Source organism: Adiantum capillus-veneris, chromosome 11, assembly GCF_014529385.1.
Source record: "Adiantum capillus-veneris isolate H3 chromosome 11, ASM1452938v2, whole genome shotgun sequence".
Taxonomy (NCBI): Eukaryota; Viridiplantae; Streptophyta; class Polypodiopsida; order Polypodiales; family Pteridaceae; genus Adiantum; species Adiantum capillus-veneris.
The window spans coordinates 2,070,873-2,094,504 of record NC_140941.1 but is presented as its reverse complement, the minus strand read 5'-3'; the positions used below and the strand labels follow the sequence as shown (position 1 = coordinate 2,094,504).

Sequence of the window (23,632 nt, the reverse complement as noted above, 5' to 3'; positions counted from 1 at the left end):
TCTCAAATTGCGTCGCTAGAAGCAGAAAGCATCTCCGCAAATTTCGGGATTCTGCCACGTCAGCATGCTTGTGCTTTTTTCGGGATTCTGCCCTGCTGTTTGTTTGGTGCAGCGGAATGATTGTTTGCGCTTTGCTCAAGTGAGTGCTCCGAACTGTGCTCAAGTTTCCTTTTGTTCTTATGGAAGGGAGAGCCTTCCGTTCTTAATGAGAGAATGCTATGATCACAAACAAAGTGAATGAACACTGTGCGTGCAAGTGTATGAGACTGAGAGATAGAGAGAGAAGAGAGATACGACACCAAAGACGCTGTAAACCCTCCTCCAAAGGCCCCACTCTCGTCGGCGAGAGTGGTCTACTTATGATTGCACAAAGTGGTGCAATGCGGATGCAATGGACTGATGCAACTTGGGACTATGCCGATGACGACGACGGTGATGACGACGACGACTTTAGGGCTGAAATCTGTGGTACTCTATCTGCTGAAAATCTGCGAATCTTTGGGCTGTTTTGGGTGGCTGAAAATGACTGTTTTGGCTGCGTTTTCGAGGGCTGAAAATGGGGGTCTTCTGCAATCATTCAGGGCTGAATCTGCTGCTTCTAATGCTTGCTGAAAACGCTGAACTAACTGCTGCATTTACGGCTGAAAACCAAAAACGCTGGGCTGCCTCTGTAGCGTTAGTAAAACGCCATGCAAATCTGGGACTGTTGCTATCGTTGATGAAAACGCTGGGGTTCTGAGAATGGCTGGCGATCATGGGACTCTGCAAACGCCAAGAGTTGGGGACTGCTGGTGAAGACCAAAACGCTAGGGATGGGGAAGTGCTGAGGGTGTCCAAAAACGCTAGGCTATGGGAAGCTTGGCGCTTGAGGGTTCTTGTTGAGAAGAATGCCTGTTGAGCATGTGCTCCTGCTGCCTCTTCTGCTAGAAAGTGCTAACTTGGGTTTGCTTATATATTAACTTAGCAAAATTGCCCTACCTACTTTTGTTGGAAAGTCACTTAAAAATAATAAGTGAAAAGTACCAAAAATAGGGAAAATAGGCTAAATGCACTGGAAAATTCCCCTAACTGAATCTGATGGATTCTGAAGGGAATACTCACCGGATCACTTCTAATCTAGATTGATTGGACTGACTGAACCCTGATCATGCTGTAGCTTGTCCACGGACACATAGGGTTGGATGTGTCACGTGACATCCCCTCCCTTTCAAAGCCCAGTACCGAACTGTATGGCGTCGAGGGAGATCGCCAATAGCATCCGGAATCTTGGAAGGGACTCTTCGCCGGCCCACTCTGATGTGTGGGTCGTGCGGTACTTGAACTTCATAAAGGTCTGCAACGCTTGCTTCTTTGGGCCGTGCCGAAAGCGACACAAAGTCTTCTGTGGCTCCTTCGATGCTTCAACTTCGACTAGAGTCATGCTTCTTTCCTCTTCAAGAATCTCCATGGCTGAAAATTCCTGAAACCATTTCCAACACAAAAACGTGAACATACCTATTCCATGTAAAGTGAATGGAAAAAATCTTGTCTTCGCTAAAGAGTGTGTATGCAATGTAGATGAACATAGAAACGGAGTGACAACCCGTTCATCAAACACATGCAAACAATGAGACCGAATCTTTCTCTTGTGATCTAGAGCAATCAACTGTGGCAATTCACAACGGAAATGCCTATGCTTGGTGCTCATACTTTTATGTGCTCTTTCTACAACTGTGTCATGCCAAGGAAGAGACATGGAATGTGACTTCCTTGAATGCATACTTTTCAACTTTTCATGAACAGTCCACATACATTCGTGCTCATTCATGAGTGAAACGTGCTCAACGTACAATATGTCATGCCTAATAAAAGGGATCACATAACGACGCTTCCTAAAATACAGGAAACGATCACGAATGAAACATTCGAACAATGCGTGCGTATCAATCATGCGAACAGATAATACTTCCTGTGAGGGTTCTTTGGACTTAGGCTCAAGAGCCAAGATCGGTTCTTCCTGAATGGTCGAATTGTCCTGTGGGGGTTCTTTGGACCTCGACTCGAAAGCCAAGATCAGTTCTTCGTGATTGATCGAATCTACAACGAGGTTAGCTTCGCTAGAAAAAGCATCAACTAACACATCATCCTTGTGAACAATCACATCTTCTTCATGCAACTCATCATGCTTGTGAGAAAACACATCTTGATCATGCAAATCATCATGCAAAATAAGCATTAAATTGATGCAACCAAGAATGAATAACTGTAGCATCTATCTTACCGTCATACTTATTGAAACTCAACTTCTCTGTGACTGGATGGTTGGAATCCGCATCGTGGCTTGCGCCACTTGATGAACTCCCACAATCTTTGGGTGGTTCGGTCTTTGGGGCAAGTACTTGTCAAGTCAATTCTTGAGTGCGTAGTTCTGGTTGAGTCTCACGCTCAATCTCTAAGGCCGCACTTCGTACTGCCTCTTCCGCCTTTCTTTGTTGTTTTCTTTCTTTGCGTGCGTCGCGCTCGCGTTCTAAAGCAAGGCGATTTGCTTTTTGTTTGTCCATCATGGCCATTATCTGCTTGACCATTTCCTCCATAGTGTTTGGTACACTTGGTGGCGTAGATGGCGAAGGGGGAGGGTCGAAAAAGTCTCCTGGTGGGGAAAAATCTTCGCCGCCTCTCTCATGCTCATCACCTGTATGCGAAGTTTCCATTCCGCTTCGGGTGACGACCATGCACTATGATCTTTGGTTCTTAACTCCACGAGGAACTTGGTTCTTGAGGGTCTTGGGTTCTTGGGTTCTTGAGGTTCTTGAGGTTCTTAAGGTTTTCTTTCGCTTGCAAATCGCGTTTGAGAAGGATCTTCTCTTCACCCGAGTTCTACTCCTTTCTGCGGGCGCACCCCTTGGCGGCCTTGCGCTCACACCAAGGTTGCTTTTTCCCACCTCACGTCGATTGGCCGGCCGCTAAGTGCACGGTCCGCTCTCAATGAGTGAAAAGAGGCACAAGGGGAGGCTGGACAAGCCCTTCTTTCCTGGGATTCATGTCACTCTTCAAAAACACGATCAGGAATCGACACACTCAAGTGAACTTGGGTTCGTGCGACCTCAACAAGCAATTTTTTTTTTTCTGTGGTTCTTGTGGTTCTTTTCTTGAGTGATACAGAACACTGCCAAAGCTCTGATACCAATGTAAGGTGCAACGGAATGAATGTTTGAACTTTGCTCAAGATGAGTGCTCCATAATGTGCTCAAGGTTCCTTTTTGTTCTTATGGAAGGGAGAGCCTTCCGTTCTTAATGAGAGAGTGCAATGATCATAACAAAGTGAATGGACACTGTGCGTGCAAGTGTATGAGACTGAGAGATAGAGAGAGAAGAGAGATACGACACCAGAGACGTTGTAAAACCCTCCTCCGAAGGCCCCACTCTCGTCGGCGAGAGTGGTCTACTTATGATTGCACAAATTGGTACAATGCGGATGCAATGGACTGATGCAACTTGGGACTATGCCGGTGATGACGACGACTTTAGGGCTGAAATCTGTGGTCTTCTATCTGCTGAAAATCTGCTAATCTTTGGGTTGTTTTGGGTGGCTGAAAATGACTGTTTTGGCTACGTTTTCGAGGGATGAAAATGGGGGTCTTCTGCAATCATTTAGGGCTGAATCTACTGCTTCTAATGCTTGCTGAAAACGCTGAACGAACTGCTGCATTTACGGCTGAAAACCAAAAACGCTGGGCTGCCTTTGTAGCGTTAGTAAAACGCCATGCAAATCTGGGACTGCCGCTATCATTGATGAAAACACCGGGGTTCTGAGAATGGCTGGCGATCATGGGACTTTGCAAACGCCAAGAGTTGGGGACTGCTGGTGAAGACCAAAACGCTAGGATGGGGAAGTGCTAAGGGTGTCCAAAAACGCTAGGCTATGGGAAGCTTGGCGCTTGAGGATTCTTGCTGAGAAGAATGCTTGTTGAGCATGTGCTCTTGCTGCCTCTTCTGCCAGAAAGTGCTAACTTGGATTTGCTTATATATTAACTTAGCAAAATTGCTCTACCTACTTTTGTTGGAAAGTCACTTAAAAATAATAAGTGAAAAGTACCAAAAATAGGGAAAATAGGCTAAATGCATTGGAAAATTCCCCTAACTGAATCTGATGGATTCTGAAGGGAATACTGATGATCATGCTGTGTGCAACCAGAGGATATGCATCTACACCAAGTGACCGGGCATGCACAGTCTACGAATAGACTCACAAAAGTGCCAGATCACTTCTAAATCTAAACTGACTGGACTAACTGAACCCTTGTCGTGCTGTAGCTTGTCCACGGACACATAGGGTTGGATGTGTCACGTGACACTGTTAGGATTAGGGTTACGGTTAGGGTTAGGGTTCTTGTTGTTTTAGGGTTTGCAGGTTTTAGGGTTTGCAGGTTTTAGGGTTAGGGATACCAGATTTAGGGTTTTTAGCAGCAGTCAGGGTTAGGTTTCCTCTTGGGCAGCCACGTCATCACTTTGTGACATACCCCTCTCTTGAAAGCATTGTAATCGCCCTCGATTACGCCTGCAAAACAGACAGAGGCCATAAACTGTCTTAGCAAACACGGACTGTTAGTACCTACGTACTAGGTACACACATCTAGCACATGTACCAATCGACAGTTACATCACACGACATCACAGGACATCACTAGACATCACAGGACATCACATGACATTCAACATTCATTCGGATCTTAGACCATGATTTATCGGCAATGTAGTTAGCAATCGCATCTAGATCCAATCGGGACCTCATCGATGTCCGATTGACTAACCCCTATTGCAACCATGTCTATTCGAGATCAATCAGACCAAAATGCTGCAATCTTTTCGTCTATCAGTTCCTGCACTTAACAGAAGTCAAGAACAAATCAGTATCATAATCAAGAATTCCATTTCATAAAGTCATACAGCAGAATACTGTCAGCTTGAGTATCCCTGAAGCTCAAAGAGACATTAGTGACTCTAGTATCAAAATCAAAGCATTTGTTGACAAAGGAGCGGAGTGACTCCCCTCTTGTGCATCCCACTGCACCAGATCTCCGGCCAAGCTGAATTCTGGGTTTTATTTGGAGTAGACTATGCTAAACCAAAAGCCTCGAGGTAAAGTTTCACAATGTGAGGAGTATCTACGAGGTCCTCCTCCTCCATCCACTTCGCATCCAATGCAGGATAGTTCTTGAACTTAACCAAGAACCGCCTTCGGACTTTACCTTTATTCTTCGTATCCTTTGTGCCAAAATCTGTTCAAGAACAAGAATCTTCTCGTTTTCTTCCACTTCGGGTTGCTCATCAGGCTTCCCATCATCAGACGCATCACCTTTAAAAGGTTTCAAGAGACTCACATGAAATGCATTGTGAATCCTCCAAGTATGAGGCAGTTTCAGTCGGAAGGAGACGACATTTATCTTTTCAAAGATCTGGAAAGGTCCGTAGTATCGCATACTAAGCTTTGAAAAAAGCCTCTCTTTTCCCTTTCTCTTTCTCAGGCGTGCCTTCTCAAAACGTAAGAGCACCCAATCATCCTCCTTCAATTTCAAGTCGCGACGATGGCGATCCGCTGCCTTTTTCTGTCGTTCTTGAGATTTCTGCAAAGCCTTGCGAACTTTGGCAAAAGCCGTATCTAAGTCTCGCGTATATTCATCCGCTTCAAAAATCTTTTCTTTCGTGCTTAGGAAGGGTGGAACCTTCGCAGCACCTTCAACAATCTCAAATGGCGCCTTCCCCGTCGAAGAGTGTAATGTGTTATTGTAGGAAGATTCCACCAAAGGTAAGTACTTTTCCCATTGAGTCTTCTGATCCGAGATATAAGACTTCAATAAATCTAAAACCACTGAATTGGTGGCAATCTCAGATTGCCCATCTGTCTGCGGGCGGAACGATGACGAGAACTGCAACCGCGTGCCAATGTTCTCCCAAATTGCCTTCCAAAACAAACTCGTAAATCTGGGGTCTCTGTCGGAGACAATCGTTCAGGCATGCTATGTAATCTGAAAATCTGGGCCACAAACAATCTCTCTAAGCGATCCGGTTTGATTGTTCTCTTCACTGGAAGCCTGTTTGCTAAATCTATCAATAACAGTCCAGATACCATCGTGACCACTCTGTGTTCTCAGGAGATAAACAATGAAATCCATTGCAATACTTTCCTAGGGGTGGGTGGATATGGGTAAAGGCTGTAACAATCCCTGTGCCTTATGCGTGTCAAACCTGACCTTCTGGTATACTGCGCAAACTCTTCCACATCCTTTTTGAGTCTCGGCGAAAAGAAGTATCTCTCTACTCCGTTCATAGTGGTAGCAATGCCGCGGTGACCCGTAAAAGGTGGACAGTGGCATTCAGTCATAACCTTTGCCCTCAACGGTTGTGTAATGCACAACATAGTCTTTTTTCATCAAGTAGCCATCCCGAATGGAATATCCCGCTACTGACTCCCCATCCCCTATCCGTGTGCGAATGTCTGCAAAATTTGTATCTGTGGCATGCTGGTCGACCATATCCTCGAAGCTCCTATGATGTATCGCGGAAATAGCCAGAACTAACGGCTTCCGAGACAAAGCATCTGCCACCACATTCTTCTGTGCCTGAACATTGACAATCTGGAAGTGGAACTGTGACAAGATGTTTGCCCACCGCGTCTGCTTTTCCGAAAGTTGCTTCTGTGACAAGAAGTAGCACAAACTCTGATGGTCTGTAAAGACAGTAAAATCCGCTCCGAGTAGGTAATGCCGCCACTGAGTAAGAGCATGGATAACTGCCAAAAGCTCTTTCTCATAAATCTGTGCTGACATCTCCGGCCTTGAGAAACAATCGGCTCTCGTAAGCAATGACTGGTCTTCTTGCATTAAGACCGCACCCAGACTACAACCACAAGCATCACAATATACTTCAAATGACTTTTGCAAGTCTAGCAAAGTCAAAACTGGTCCCGTAGTCAATTTCTCTTTCAATGTCTGAAAGGAAGTCACCTCTGTGGGTCCCCACGAGAAAGGGACTCCTTTCTGTGTCAAGATATGCACAGGGGAAGCAACCTCTGGAAACTTTCGAATGAATCGCCTGTAGTACGAACACAGTCCCAAGAAGCTTCTAACTTCATGGAGATTCTTCAAATCGGGCCAATCACGGATAGTCTCTATCTTGGCCGGATCCATTTGCACTCCTACTCTGCTGAGACAATGTGTCCCAAAAACTGTATCTCTGGTAGGAAAAATTCACTTTTCTTTGCATTAATCACTAACTTGTGATCTCATAATGCCTGAAAGACTTGAAGCAGATGATCTCTGTGTTCTGCCTCGTTCTTGGAGAAAACAATGATATCGTCAAAGAACGTGCCAACAAATAGCCTGTACTCTCGAAAAATCCTGTCCATTATCCGGTTAAATGTCGCAGGAGCATTGATTAAGCCAAAAGGCATCACCAAAAACTCAAATAATCCAAAAGTCGTCCGAAAAGCTGTCTTGTAGACGTCTCCCGACGCCATTCTGATCTGATGATATCCACTCTTCAAATCAATCCTGCTAAAGCACGAGGATCCTTGTAATCTGTCGAGTATATCATCGATCCTAGGAATCGGAAATCTGCTCTTGATGGTGATTTTGTTGAGAGCTCTATAATCGATGCACATTCTCCAAGATCCGTCTTTCTTCAAAACAACAATACTGGAGAGCAATACGATGAAGTACTAGGCTGGGCAAGACCCTTTTCCAAGAGGTCTTTCACTTGGTTCATAATCTCTTCATTCTGTGCTCGGCTCACACGGTAAGGTGGCCGGTTCGGTGGTGTGCTTCCAGGTATCAGATCAATGGTATGATCTTCAGGATGAGCAGGTAGTAACTCGCTTGGTGGGCCTCTGAGAAGCAATCGGCGTGAGAGTGGAGAAAATCTTGGCGTTCTTTATCAAGTTTAGACAAATTTGTGCTATCCTTATCGCTCAATTCTTTCATAAAGATCGAGTAAACAAATAGACTGGATTTTATTAATTTAGAAATGGCCGAAGCCGATACAATAGGACAGACTCGCCCTTCAATTTAATATCAAGTACAATGATTTTGCCCTGCTCTGTAGTCAATGTCGCTTTCCTCGCCCGATAATCGACCATGGCGTTGTTCTTGTGGTACTAGGGAATCCCTAAGAGAACATCACAACCTTCCAAAGGTATTATGAAAAAGTCCTCATGCCCCAAATACCCTGACAATGCAACCGAAGTTTTCCAATGACAGGTGTAATGGCTACGTCCCTGTCGGGTGCCGCTAGAACTGCCTCCGCAAGTGGTCCCATCCGATCGAGAGTGATCTCGAGCCGCGCTGCCAATTCCGGTTAAATGAAGTTGGCCTTGGCTCCTCCATCAAAGAAGATCAAGGCCTCTTGGTCTTTCACTTTGCCCCAAGCTCGGCAAAGTTTTGTACTCTCCTCCATGGTGTTGGGATCGGTACCGACGCAATCTGGAACCGGTCCTATTTTCATCTTGCCTTTTCTTCCACGTTCCTCAGCTGCTCTCGAACTCTTAGGCCTGTCGTCGTCCTTGTCATTCTGTTCTTTCTGTGCCTTTTTAGGGTGTCCATGTTCCCCGCATCCAAAGCACTTCCCCTCCCTGATGAAGCGAGCTCTCTCCTGAGGAGTAAGCTTGGGTCGTGCATCCTTCTTTTCTGGGTTGCTCTTTCTCTTTCTACTTTCATTCGCTGAAGTCTGTTCGGCTTGTGTTTTAGGGTTTTTGGCAGATTTTAGGGTTTGCAGGTTTTAGGGTTAGGGTTTTCAGCAGCAGTCAGGGTTAGGGTTTCCTCTCGGGCAGCCACGTCATCACTTTGTGACACAGCATGGAGGATGTGGGTCAGCAGGTGTGGCAGTTCTATTCAAGGAAGAGTGGCACCCTCTCATTCGTATTGTTCAGAGAGATGAGCATGCTAGATACATGTGGGTCAAGGTGAGAGCAGAGATGGGGAGGCCACTTTTCATTGCAATATGCTATTTCCCCTTGAGCACATCACTCTATGCATCACCCAAGGGGCAATCACCATACAGGAATTTAGATGAGGACTTATGGGACTTCTCTAGGGATGGGGATGTCATTCGACTTCAATGCGAGGACGTGCCACTCTCAAACAACCTTCTATGATACCTGAGAGTAGATTTTAAGAGAACTCGATGTCAGTGATCTGGGATTGGCGTGATGCTCATAGGATGTGGTGCACAAGGAGTATGCAAGATATTTAATAGGCATGGAGACTGCACATGGAGTGGCTATCCTGAATGGACTACAGAGGTTTCCAGTAACGAATGGGTTTACTCGTTTTCCTCATAGACATGGGGCTAGCACAATGGACTATGCTATGGCTCTGTAAGGTGCAGCGGAAATGAATGTTGATATTGCTTAAGATGAAATGACTGTAGTGTGCATGAGAGGGTATGCAATTGTGACTGGCCTGGGCATGCACGTCTTGCTAGAGGCTCACAAAGTGCCAGGCAAGCTAGGCTATGACTGACGCTAGACTATGACAGAAGCGTGTCCACGTGGCGCCGGTGTAGTGCGCACATGACATCCCCCCTTGTTAAAAGTGAGGCACAATTGCCAAACTTCTATTTGTGCTTTTGATACTGATTGATGAATGTTTCTGATGTTGTGGATGCATCACCAATGAAAATTCCTCCAAACGGTTGGATACTACGGATGTAGGTACTGCTGCGATGTAAACACCGACCATATGAGTTACTAGGTAGCCTTACTACTGTCGCAGAATACCAGCCTTCGTGATGACTCTGCCTCCAAGCAAGCACTACCACCCGAATAGTCTTGTCATGAAAACATTGTGGGTGAAGCTGAAAGGTAAGGGTGCTCAAAGAAAAATCTAAGGGTTTCTTGTCGACGGAAGTTGATGCACGCTACATGCGAATGCAAATGCAGAAGAGGCTAGGGATCCTGTCTCCAACTCCTTCCATATCCGCATACAAGGCTAGGAGATCTTAATACTCAAGATGTGAGTTTTTGTGTATCCGATGTCGATCTTCCTTCAAAGACATGGCAATGAAGATGGGATCTGGTAAGTCCATGGTCTGGACTCAAAGATTCTTCAGGGAAAAAAAAAACTGAGAGAGGTTCTTTGGGTTCTTGGGTACTTGGGTTCTCGGGGCTCTTTGGTTCTTCCCTTGAGTTCGCGAAGCCGAAGCACGCACAGAGCTCTGATACCAATGTCAGGTGCAGCGGAAGTGAATAAGGATTATTGCTCAAGATGAAATGACTATACTCTGCAAGAGAGGGTATGAAACTATGAGCAGGCCGTGCATGTCCAGGCACTTAGATTAGTTGCATATCCTCTGATTGCACACAACACGATCATGAGCATGACATTCAGTACCCATCATGAGCATTTTCTAGAGCATAGAACCCTTTTTTCCAAATTACACATTTTTCACTTATTTATTAATAAGTGACTTTTGTTGGAAAAGTAGGTAGGGCAAATTGTCAGGTGCAACGCACACAGAGCTCTGATACCAATGTTAGGTGCAGTGGAAGAGAATAAGGATTTTGCTCGGATCTAGTACTCCGCACGCAAACACAAGGGACACTTTACTTCACTTGAAAGAACTGAACTGAACTGAAAGAAAGAGAGAGACGAGAGAGAGAAAAGAGACGACACAGGAATGTTGGATCCCAACCCTCAAGGGACCTCTTGCTCTGTTTCCAGAGCAAGTACTTTCTTTATTCTTGCACAATGCTACTACAATGATGCTGATGCTAATGGGATGTGAAGGGTACTGATGCTACTGAGGTACTGAAGGGGTCTATGTCGAAGACAAAGATGTCGAAGACGGGTTCTGTGTCAAAGACGGTGATGTCGATGACGGGTACTGCTAGTCTATGTCGACGACGATGACAATGGTGACTGTGACGATGATGACGATGGTGTTGTTGTCAAGTCCGGGATTGCGATGACGATGAAGGTGTCGCTGTCAAGATAGGGATCTGCGATGACGATGACGAATGTGTTGTTGTCAAGATAGGGATCTGCGATGACGAGATGATGTTGACAACGGTGACGATGATGGTGGATGACGGCGTCAAGGCTGAAAACTGAAAACGCTAGATGCACTGCTGGGGATCTGCTATTGTGGCGATACTGCAGCTTGGATCTTCAACCGCTTCGCCGGGCTAGGACTAAAATGCAAAAACACTGGCTGATTTGGCTGAAATCTGAAAACGCTGGCTGATCTGCTGAATTCTGAAATGCTAGGCTGATCTGGTACTAGATGGGGAATCTGGCGAGGATCTGCAACTAGAGGATGCGGGTTCTCGCGAGGCTAAGGCTGGAAACTGAAAACGCTGGTGGTAGTGGTTGAAATCTGAAAATGCCAGGCTGATTTGGGTCTTCTTCTTCTTGAGAAATCCGCTAGGGCTCCTGTTGAGGTGCTGCCTGACTGCTCGGTGCCTGCCTCCTTGTGTCCCTGCTTCTACTGCTTCTACTGAGTGCCCAATGGTTTCTTTTATAGCTCTTTAGCAATTTTCCCTACCTACTTTTCCAACAAAAGTCACTTATTAATCAATAAGTGAAAAATGTGTACTTTGGCAAAAAGGGTTCAATGCTCTGAAAAATGCTCATGCTAATTGATTGTGCAAGAGAGGGTATGCAACTATGACCGGCCTGGGCATGCATGTCCTACTAGAGGCTCACAAAGTGCCAGGCTAGGTCCTACGCTAAGACTCATGCTAGACTATGGCAGAAGCGTGTCCACGTGGCGCAAGTGAAGTGCGCACGTGACATCCCCTTGTTAAAAGTGAGACACAACTGTTGAACTTCTATCTGTACTTCTGATGCCGACTGATGAATGCTTCTGATGCTGGATGCACAAACCAATGCAGATTTCTCTGAAACCAGGGACTGATGGTACTGCGGGTATTGTGGATAATGCTGGCAATGCAAACACCGTGGAATGGTCACTGTTCAGCCTTACTACGATTGCCGAATATTAGCTTGGGCTCTATACCCGATAGTGTTGACTCTGTCTGCTGAAGCAAGAGCTGTTTCCCGAACACTGACTGTGGTGAAAACATTACCGGTGCTGATGGACTGAAGTTTGGTTCCGGAGTCCTTTCCAAAGGTTCAATGACGAGGGAAATGGATGCACGCTACATGCGAATGCGAATGTAGAAGATATTAGGGATCCTGTCTCCAACTCCTATATCCGCATACAAAGCTAGGAGATCTTGGTACTCAAGATCTGGGTTCTTGTGTATCTGATGTCATCTTCCTTCAAAGACATGGCAATGAAGATGGAATTTGGTAAGTCCATGGTCGGGACTCAAAGATTCTTTCAGGAAAAAAAACTGGGAGAGGTTCCTTGGGTTCTTTGGTTCAACTTGGGTTCTTGATGGTTCTTGGTTCTTCTGGGGTTCTTCTTTAGGTTTTTCCCTTGAGTTCCGAAGCCGAAGCACGCACAGAGCTCTGATACCCCTTGCTTTGATACCAACATGAGGTGCAACGGAAGTGAATAAGATTTTGCTCAAGATAAAATGACTGTCCTGTGTAAGAGAGGGCATGCACGTTGTGACGTGTTTTGGCAAAATGGTGCGGACCACCCCAAAGTCTTTGAGATACGTTTTTTAATGCTTTTGGGGGCCTTGGATGTTAATAAATCATGCTTGTACAAAGTGTACAAAGGTGGTGTGTGCCAGCTGTCTCTACGCATGCGTGCCAGTTGTGCGGGGTACATAGTTTTGCTGTTTTTTACATAGAAGTGTCGAGACTTCAAAGTGTGAGTAAGTGCTTTAAAAATATGAAGAAAAACTGAACTTTTATCAGCTTGGGGTCGTGAGTGAGTGGGAGTTTTCAGAGTGGGAGTTTTCAGCTGTGAAGAAGAAAGCCTCTCTTGCTGCAGTCTGCGGTGGTGCATGGGGGTTGTGTAGTGGAGGTGCCCGTGTGTGTGTGCGAGGGCCTGGAGCCTTGATTGGAGAGTGTGTCTCTCATCAAGAAGGCCATGAACATGGGTGGTGACCTCTGCACTTTCACCCCTCTTCTCTCGTTTTGGTGATGGAAGCTGCGTGAAGCGAAGCTTTCTTGTACGCGTGTGCCTGCTACTCAGGTTTGGCAATGAAAGTCCCTTCTTATTGTTGTGAATGGGAGATTGTTTCCCCATGTTTTCCATGGTTTTTTCTGATTTTTTTGGCTGAGCATCATGAGTTTTTGTATAACTCATGATTGGCATGGTTTTTGATGGGTTTGTGTACATGGTTGGGAGCGACTATGGAGCCCCTTCTTGCATATGCAAGGGCTGCTGAGATGGTGTGAGGGTATGGTGTTTATGAACAAAAGTGCAGAGATTTTTCTTTGTTTTCATTGGTTTGTTTTCCCAAAATTTAGTGCCTTTTTTGCTTCCTTGACTGCAATTGATCATAGCTAGGGCTATGACAGTATAGTGGGAAGGTAGTCGAGTGTAGGCGGGGTTTTGTGCATGCAAGAGTGAGTGTGTTTGTGAGTGGAGATTGGATCCTATCCTCTTGTGAGAGCTAATTTACTTTTCCTCATATATCTTGTGAGTATGGAGGTGTTATAGAGGCCACCCCCCAATCCTTCACATGTTTTGGTGCCCCCTTTCTGAGGATCTATTTTGGCTCTCTGGTTGAGACTTTCCCTGGAGTCAACCTCAACCTTCTATTTGTAAGTTGTGTTCATGAGTTCTCCAAGTTTTATAGGTGAAGATGATAAGGACCCGAGAAGGTTCTTGAGACAGGTACAATTGCAATGTTTACTGACAGGGAATGATTGTGAAGCAGAATGGTTGCGTATGTTTCCTCTCTTGCTTGAGGGTGATGCTTATGTCTGGTATAAGAGCTTGAATGATGCAAATAAGAGTTGTTGGTCACTCTTGGAAGCATTATTTCTTCAAAGATATGTAGTGATGCCAACTCCAAATGAAGCTTGGTCAAGGGTGAAGAGCTTATCTATGCGCGAAGATGAGTTTGTTTCCTGCTTTTGGAAGAGGTTCAATGATGTATGGATGCAATGGGAAAAGTGTGTGAAGTATGCTAATGTGATGTCAGTGAAAGAGTTACATGGTACACACATGCAATTTGAGAGGTTGAAAATGTTGATAAGCAAGTTGAAACCTACCTTGCGTTCACATGTGGAATTGAAGAATCCAAAAAGCATGAAAGAAGCACTACAGGTTGCCTACAACAAAGAGAGAAAGATAAGGCTTATGGTAGGTATGGATGCGCCACCGAAGATAGAGGATATGTACTTGGTTGATTTATTGTATAAGGTTGTTGAAAATGGTCATGAACTTGTGAAGCCACTTTCTATTGATGAGGAGGAAACAAAGCATGCAAATGTAGCAGCATGTGATCACGTGGAAGAAAATGACATGCATGTGGTGAATGCTTATGATGTAGACATATACAATTCTATGGATTCTTCTCTTGATGTTGGAGATGTTGATTCTTGTGCTTTGAAAAATGGTTTGAATCCCATGGTTAAGAGCGATGTTGATGTGGATGGAGATTATGTGTCTACATATGGCTTATTTGATGAAAATGCTTTGGTATGCGAAGTTGTGGGAGCATCTATAATGGATGATGTATGTGATGAGGGTTGTATAGACTCTCCTCTTGAGTATGAGGATGCTGATGTGGTTGAGTTTCATGGTCTACAAGAATATCATGCTACTCTTGTGGTTGATGATGAAGACTATGCCTCTACTCCTAGGTTGTTTGATGAGTTTCCTATGGCTGCCAATGATGATGTAAATGCTTTTGGTGATTTGGATTATCACTTGGATGTTAATGAGGTCAATATGGATTCATTTAGTTTCACCAAAGAACCCATTGGTGAGGATGAGGTGGCTGATATCCAAGACTTTGTTTCTACTTGTGGCATGTTTGATGATATGCATATGGTTGCCGATCATGTGGACGGTTGTGTTGCACAAGGTTCTATGGAGTCCCATGTCGAGCTTAAACGTAATGACTTGGATGCTTTGATTGTTGATTTTCAACCTAAATTTTTGCATGATGATGTGGTCCTTGATGATGGCATATCTGTTAGTGGCTTGCTTGGTGAGCTACTTGTTGTTGGAAGCTCTAATATCAACCACGAGAGAATATTAGAGGAAGTTTTGAGGCTAATGAAAGAGGGTCTTTGCTTTGAAAATCTTGATGATATGGATGGTCATATGCTTTGTGCTAGTGGCTTTGATATGCTTGCCAAGCTGGATGATGGCATGCGTTATGGTCTTAATTGTGATAGGCAAGAGAAAGTGCTCTTTTGTGGTTTGGCATGCAAGGACACTTTGAATGTCTTGACTAGACAAATTATGGTTGAGGATGTAGAAGCGTTGATGGATATATTTGAAATCAGTGATTTGTATGAGTTGAAGCATGAAATTTTTGGCTTGGATTCAATGCAAAATTATGTGTATGATAGAGGGAAAAGACATATGTCTCGTGTCAATAGCATATGGGATTTTGCTTTGGTGGGAGAAGCGCCTACTATGTTATGCATATGGTTGTTGGATGCAACATGGAGGTGGATGGTAAGAGAATCTATGTTATTTTTAGCTCTCATCTTATATTTTGGTTCTTTTATGGCATGAAAAATAGGAGAATGTTTACAATGATGTGAAAGTATGCACATGAAACACTTGAAAGTGTTCCATGCTTGTTGGGGGGGCAATATGTGACGTGTTTTGGCAAAATGGTGCGGACCACCCCAAAGTCTTTGAGATACGTTTTTAATGCTTTTGGGGGCCTTGGATGTTAATAAATCATGCTTGTACAAAGTGTACAAAGGTGGTGTGTGCCAGCTGTCTCTACGCATGCGTGCCAGTTGTGCGGGGTACATAGTTTTGCTGTTTTTTACATAGAAGTGTCGAGACTTCAAAGTGTGAGTAAGTGCTTTAAAAATATGAAGAAAAACTGAACTTTTATCAGCTTGGGGTCGTGAGTGAGTGGGAGTTTTCAGAGTGGGAGTTTTCAGCTGTGAAGAAGAAAGCCTCTCTTGCTGCAGTCTGCGGTGGTGCATGGGGGTTGTGTAGTGGAGGTGCCCGTGTGTGTGTGCGAGGGCCTGGAGCCTTGATTGGAGAGTGTGTCTCTCATCAAGAAGGCCATGAACATGGGTGGTGACCTCTGCACTTTCACCCCTCTTCTCTCGTTTTGGCGATGGAAGCTGCGTGAAGCGAAGCTTTCTTGTACGCGTGTGCCTGCTACTGAGGTTTGGCAATGAAAGCCCCTTCTTATTGTTGTGAATGGGAGGTTGTTTCCCCATGTTTTTCATAGTTTTTTTTGATTTTTTTGGCTGAGCATCATGAGTTTTTGTATAACTCATGATTGGCATGGTTTTTGATGGGTTTGTGTACATGGTTGGGAGCAACTATGGAGCCCCTTCTTGCATATGCAAGGGCTGCTGAGATGGTGTGAGGGTATGGTGTTTATGAACAAAAGTGCAGAGATTTTTCTTTGTTTTCATTGGTTTGTTTTCCCAAAATTTAGTGCCTTTTTTGCTTCCATGACTGCAATTGATCATAGCTAGGGCTATGACAGTATAGAGGGAAGCTAGTCGAGTGTAGGCGGGGTTTTGTGCATGCAAGGGTGAGTGTGTTTGTGAGTGGAGATTGGATCCTATCCTCTTGTGAGAGCTAATTTACTTTTCCTCATATATCTTGTGAGTATGGAGGTGTTATAGAGGCCACCCCCCAATCCTTCACAACGTCCTGCTAGAGGCTCACAAAGTGCGAGGCTCAGTCCTAAGCTAGGTTACGACTGACGCTAGACTATGGTAGAAGTGTGTCCACATGTCGCAAGTGAAGTGCGTACATGACATGCTCAACCCAGTTTTATACCATCTATTGAAGATTTTACAGTCGGCCCCAACCGAGTTGGTGTAGTTGTAGATCACACTCTCCTCACATTTAAGAGTTTCATTCCAGTTTAGTACAACTCGGTTTGCCCAGGCACCTGCGCATACTCAATACACTTTTATGTCGGAGACCTACTCTCTCTACATGGATAGTATTTACAAACGCTTGGCCACACAGGAGCGAGGACGCCCATTACAGGAGCTTACCTAGATATTGACAGAGACTCTACATGATGTAGCAGTAGAGGCATACCCACACACCCAACCCGGGCACAGACGACGCCTAGGAGTATGCCCTAGAATAGTTGGTATGATGAGGAGTGTAGAGAGACGAGAGACACTCCACAGAGAGGTGCTTTTTGGAGCACTTACTCATAGACAAGTCACAGATAGCCTTCAACCACACTGGTGGACGGTACTGCCATCTAGGCGCACCATGGACCATGGTGAAGAATGGGCCTGTCCGCCAAAGTATGTCACGGACATGTGAGAGTGCGCATGTGCGGAAGCGTGAGAGAGGAGAGAGAGATAGTAGACAACACAAAACTCTATGTGTGGAAGAGGGGGCGATCATCCCCCCATGACTACTAGAACATAAGACGTGCAATTCAATGATCAGGTGATAATGAAATGTGTACGCCCATATATATGAGTGCCCAAGGTGGGCGCCCAACTCAAGTGGGCGGCTGGCCCTATACTCAGGCGGCCGGACAAGGTACAACCTATGCTACGGAGACACTAGCCGTACAAGGAAGTGCCCTAGACCTGTGTGAAGCAGCATAGTGGTGTAGAAATCTGTAATCTGCCACTGTCGTTGGATCTCTCTCATTGTGCCCCTCTTCAAGAGGTCCTCTTTGTGTCTGCGAATCTCCAGTTAGTATAATCCGAGGCATCTCTGATCCTGGTATCTCACGACTGTAGAAAGTGGTCCAAAACCCTCTCTCAATAGACAGGGAAAGCGGCCTCGTGTATTGGGCTGTGACATATGTAATGTAGCTCTTTTGTCTTGGGCTCTATCTGGCACACCTGACAAATCCTGGACTCAGCGGGTACTCCTCTAAATCGGCCTGTCTCGATCTATAGCTGATGTGAGGATGGGCGTATCTTACCAATAGCACATCGTATCGCGTGGGATATTTGAGTATCCATGTATCCTGGCCTGATCACAAAACCATCCTCCGTAAGTTGGAGAAGATGCTCTATAGAAAGCCATCTTCGTACTCAACGCATGTGTAGGCTGTATCCATGTCCTCTTCGTATCCAACTGAATCAATTGTCTGATAAGCCTGGTAATCTCTGCCTAGTGAGGGAGATGAAGGGTGCATCTAGAGAGTACTGAAATGGGGGTAGCAGATCCATACTAAAGCCATGTAACTGAAACCAAGATGCTATCTTTGCATACCAACATGATCTATCTCCCTGCAATGCCAGCTGTTGAGAAGACTCTAGTGCGAATCGAGCATATCTGTCTTTAGGAAGAGCCCAGGTGCTATGCATAAATGAAATTGATCGAGTGAGTGCCTCCACTAGCAATGGAGTGAGTACCAATGGAGGAGCAGCAAGCTCCGCCCTAACAATGTCATGTGGTACTGAGGCCTTGGCCCTCCCTAATCATCCGAGAAATCATAGACACCAAGGGCCTCTCCATACATCTCCATCCATCAGTACTGCTAGCTCTACTATGATGATCAACTGAGGGGCCCCATATCTCTACTTTGTACAGCATGGTCGAAGTGACCAGAGTGTCAAAGAGCCAAAGCTTTGTGCGAGGTTCCTAGAACTGAATGTGCGAACATGTCCTCTCAAGTCTCCCCAATGCTACATAGGCTCTGGTCAATCTCGTATCTATTGTACGCCTTCAGAAAAATATGGACCACTAAAAACCTCCCCAAGATAAGTATATGCATTTGCATACTCCATAGTCTCTCGACCATATGTAAAAGTGGGGGTGGACCTCCTTACCCATTGCGTCGTAGTGTTAAAGACAATTACCTTGGTCTTACCAAGGTTCACAGACAATCCACTTTCCTGTGCAAATACATGCAATGCATCCAAATGACGTTGCATCCTCTCTGGAGAATCTGAGATCAGCATATAATAGCAACAGAATCCACGTCCCTGCAAACTGAGCACCTCTATCACCCTTTGTTTATACATAATCTGAAAACTCATCTCCAAAGAGAGTCGGAGATAGGGGACAGCCCTGCTTCACCTCAATAGTGGAGTGAACCATGTTGGACGTCAGCTGATTAATGGTATAATGCCACAAAGGTACAAAATGGGGATAAGTGTCACCATGATACAATATAGCAGTATCATGAAGTCTATCCTGATCGACACTTTGGGTGTCGTGCTAGAATCCTGTGGATCCTCTGCCGCCAACTCCGTCGGTGCTACGTTGCTCCCCTCAGTCGTGGCTGTCTCGATCTCCCCAACTCTATAGCTCGGTCAATGAGAGTACCACTGGTGTGTGTATGGGTGGGAATCGAGCTCTGTGGTGGTGGTGGCCCCTCTGCCTCTGTGGTACTCGGACTGAAGAAATCTGAGATGCGTCTCTGGGACTATCTCTGTCTATGCCCTCTCAATAGAGAGTCTCTATGTCTCTGTATCTCAAGTAGAAATAATCCGAGACATCTCTGATCCTCATATCTCATGACTCTATCTAACGAGTCAGAACCATCTCTGAATAAACAGTGAAAGCGTCCCCGTATCTCATAGTAGACTGTGCAGTGACATGTACTGAAACTTTGTCTCTGGCTCTGCATGGCATAACTGACATATCCTATTGTTTGCTGGTATGCCTTTGAATCTACCTGTCTCAATCCCAAGCTGGTGTGAAGATGTGTGTATCTGGCCTATGGCACATCGTAACCCATGAGATAGATGTGTGTCCATGTAGCTGGGCCGTGTGACAAATCCGTCTGTCGTGAGTTGGAGAAGATGCTCTCTATAGAAAGCCCTCTTCGTACCCAACTCCCGTGATGGCTCTATCCATGTCCTCCTGGTATCAAGCTGGATAAGATCTTGCCGAATGAGTCTAGTAATCTCCATCCGTGTAAGAGCCAAAGATGGGTCATCAAGAGAATACTGGAAGGGGGGCAGCCTGTCCATGCTGAAACCATGCCTCTGAAACCATGAGCTCATGTGTGCATACCAACATGATGTATCTCCCTGTAATGCCAGCTGTCTGGATGACTCAAGAGCAAGCCTAGCATATTTGTCCCTGGTGGTGTCCCATAAGTTGTGTACAAATGATACTGATCTGGTAAGTGCCTCAATCTCCATAGGAGGTGGGGCAGCCAGCTCTGCTCGTATGATGTCATGTGGAACTGAGGCCTTGGCTCTAATCAGCCTAGAAATCATAGATACCAAGGGTCTCTCCATATTACTCCATCCAGCACTGTCAACAAATGGTCCCCAAACCTGAACCCCGTAGTGCATAATTGAAGCGACCAAAGTGTCGAAGAGCAAGAGCTTTGTTCGAGGTTCCTGGAAGTGAACCTGCGATCAAATCCTCTCTAAACCGCCCAAGGCTGCATAGGCACGAGTCAATCTAGTGTTTGCTGCCGCTTTCAGTGTGAACCTCGGTCCACTAAAGACCACCCCAAGATATGTGTATGCATCAGTGTACTCCATACTGTCTTGACCATATGTGAATGTAGGTGCTGATCTCCTGACCCACTGTGGCGTCGTATTAAATACCATGACCTTGGTTTTACCAAGGTTGACAGACAATCCACTATCCCCTGCAAAACTATGCAATGCGTCCAAATGTCTCTGCATACCTTCTAGTGAGTCTGATATCCACACGATATCGTTAGCATACAATAAAAGAGGGATCCATGTCCCTGCAAGCTGAGCACCTCTATCTCCTCCTCTGTCAATATAATCAGAGACCTCATCAACATACATAGCAAATAAAGTAGAGGACAATGGGCATCGCTGTTTCACTCCGATAGTGGAGTGAACTAAATCAGATATCCCCTCCGTTGTGCGTACATGACCCATCACTGAACTGTACAATGCCATAATCCCCCATATCAGCTCTGTGGGTACCCCCAATTCCATATGTCGGCGCATCAATCTGGCCCTCCGTACTGTGTCAAAAGCTTTGCGGAAGTCCACAAAGCTGCAATATATCCATCTACCATTTGCTCGACCCTCTTCAACGATAGCTCTAAGTGTGAAGACATGATCCAGTGTGGAGAACCCCCTCCAGAAACCAGCCTGTCCAGGTGCCCATATGCCCATAGTCTCTGCCCAACTGCTCAGCCTATGCTCAAGGATGGATGCATACAACTGTGCCAATGTGTGTCCTACCATGATAGTACGGTGGGTCTCTTGTCTTGAAGATAGGTACAATAGTAGACAATCTCCAAGACTCAGGAAAGCCCTCACACATGACACGGTTGAACAACCGTGCAAGCATCTCTGCCAACAAGTCCCTAGCGTGTATAATGTGCTCTACTACCAAACCCTCATGATCCCGTCTGGTCTTCATCCTATCAATGGCCTCCTTTACCATATCAGTGGTAAAGAAGGTGCTCGTAGCCGGACATGGTTGTGGTGGATCTGGTAGTGGTGGCTGTCCACGTATAGTGTACAATGATGCTGCATACTGCCCCCATATCTCCGTAGAAGTAATCACTGGTGGGGGAAACTGCTCATGGAATAGACGCCAAGCCTCTCCTGAATCTCTACTAAGGAAGAGCTGATATAAATCCTGCTCCATCTGGACCAAGAAAGATCGCTTGTTCCGTCGTACTAGTCGTCGTGTAGCAATGCGAGACTGTCTATAGGTGATCACTCCCAATGCAAGCTCCCGCTGGATCTGAGCTCTCCTCTGTCGACACTCCTCATCATACCAGCTGTCCTGAGGCATGTGCCCAGAACGACGTCTCTAACTGGGCTCAATTTGTGGGTATGCCTCTGTCGTTGCCCCATGTAATGTTGTAAGCATAGATGTGATCTTCTCCATTGTGTATACTGGCTCTGATGTGCATAAAAGTCTATGTATCTCCTCTGCATAGACCGAGTCGGTCTCTGGTGTAAAAGTATAGCGTGGATGTCTACCACCCCATGAGGCCTGAGATGTATTGTACTCAAAGGAGACTGATAATGTCAAAAGTGCATGATCTATTGCTATCCCAACAGGCTTGGGCCCCACTATAAAATCTTGAATGTGAGAGATAAAGCTCGGATGTGTCAGAACATAGTCTACAGTATTGGCCCCATGTTTGTGTGGAAAAACAAGTAAAACCTGTAGATGATGGGAAGGTCGGTGAGCCATTCAGTATGGGTAAACTGTGAGTAGTCGTCATCTCCCTGAGGTATCTCCCATACTCTCCATGCTCTCTGACGTGTGAGCATCTCTGAAGCCCCATCTCCTCTGGCTCTAGCTCTCTGAGCATCTCCTCTGAGGTGTTATAGAAAACCGTTTGTGAACTGCCTGTACGGGCATTGAAATCCCCCAGTAGTATGATGTCTCCATCCCTGGAGAACTCCCAAATATCATCATCAAGTGCACAGTAAGGAGACTGTCCTCTGGGTGAAGTATATACTGAAGTGCTGGGAGGAAAATAGCATATGGCGATGTACAAGAAACGTCTAGTCTCTACCCTCAGCCTCACCCACATGTATCTGGCCTGATCATCTCTCCGAACTATGTGCAGTAGTGGTTGGAGCTCCGCTTTGAAAAGAATTGCTACACCTCCTAATCCTCTAGTCCCATGCTCAGATCTGGTGCATGTCCGGCAAGCTGTCTCCCATCTGTATCCAGATATATGCGGCATCAACTATCCTGGAGCTTGATGAGTCTCTGAGTAGAAAACAATGTCTCTGTCTCTCAAGATGTCCTCAAAGGCCCCCACATCAAGTCTATACGAACCATTACAGTTCCAACCGCCATCCTGAGAGTGGTCCCATAGGTCTCGCACCGTCATGTAGAGCGGCGCTCTGTAATCACCACTCGCCCATCTCTATAAAAGGCTAACTTTCCCTTCTCCCTTGTTGCTATAATCTCCGGCATGACCTCTCTCATATGTGCAAACTGTGAGCGGGTTAGGTCATCTCCTAAAAAGATACCTGTTTTCTTGAGGGTTGGCCTCTTCTTTAAAAAGTCTTTCTTTTCTTCCATGGAGGGAAAGCGCAAAATGATAGCCCGTTCTTTTGAACTCTCCCCATTACCTTCATTCTTCTTGCCCACTCTCCAAGCTTGTGTGTGCGAGGGCTTCTCCACCCCCATCATTGACATGAGGCTCTTCACCTCTTGGTCCACCTTATTTGAATCTTTTAGGCCGGTCACTCTTACGTGTAGAGCGCGTACTCTTCTTCGTTGTTCCTCTTCAAGTGTCTTGTTGATGATGTCAGGTGTAGCCGGGATGTCCTTACCCTTCCCCTTCTTGACAACTTCAATCCACTTTTCAGCCTCTTCCACCTTTTGCGTTTTGGAGAGAACCTCCACCCATGAGGTCTTCTTTTCCCCTTCCTCCTTTATCTCTTTGACTTGCGCTCGTATAATATTCAGCTCATCTATCAATGATGGCTGAATTTCTCCATCTTCAAGGCATCCTCTCTCTTTAGTTTCGGCAAGTTCCTTCTGAAGGGCTGAGATGTTACCTTTTAGAGCTTGAATTTCAGCCCAGAACTCTTTGCGCTCTAGTTCCCTCGCCTTTTCCTCCCTCTTTTTCCATTCAAGAAGTGAGCTCTTCTCTTTCTTCCACTCTTCCATGTGAACTTTGCATTCTTTCAACTCTCTTTCAATGGCTGTCATCCTC

General features: G+C 45.6%; 1 protein-coding gene across 1 annotated transcript in view; it reads left to right on the top strand.

Annotated features, from left to right (window-relative positions):
* The window catches only part of LOC147446799 (beta-glucosidase 25-like), a 108,414-nt gene that overhangs the window by 58,736 nt on the left and 26,046 nt on the right, over positions 1-23,632 (top strand). The gene's annotated exons all lie outside the window — the stretch shown is intronic.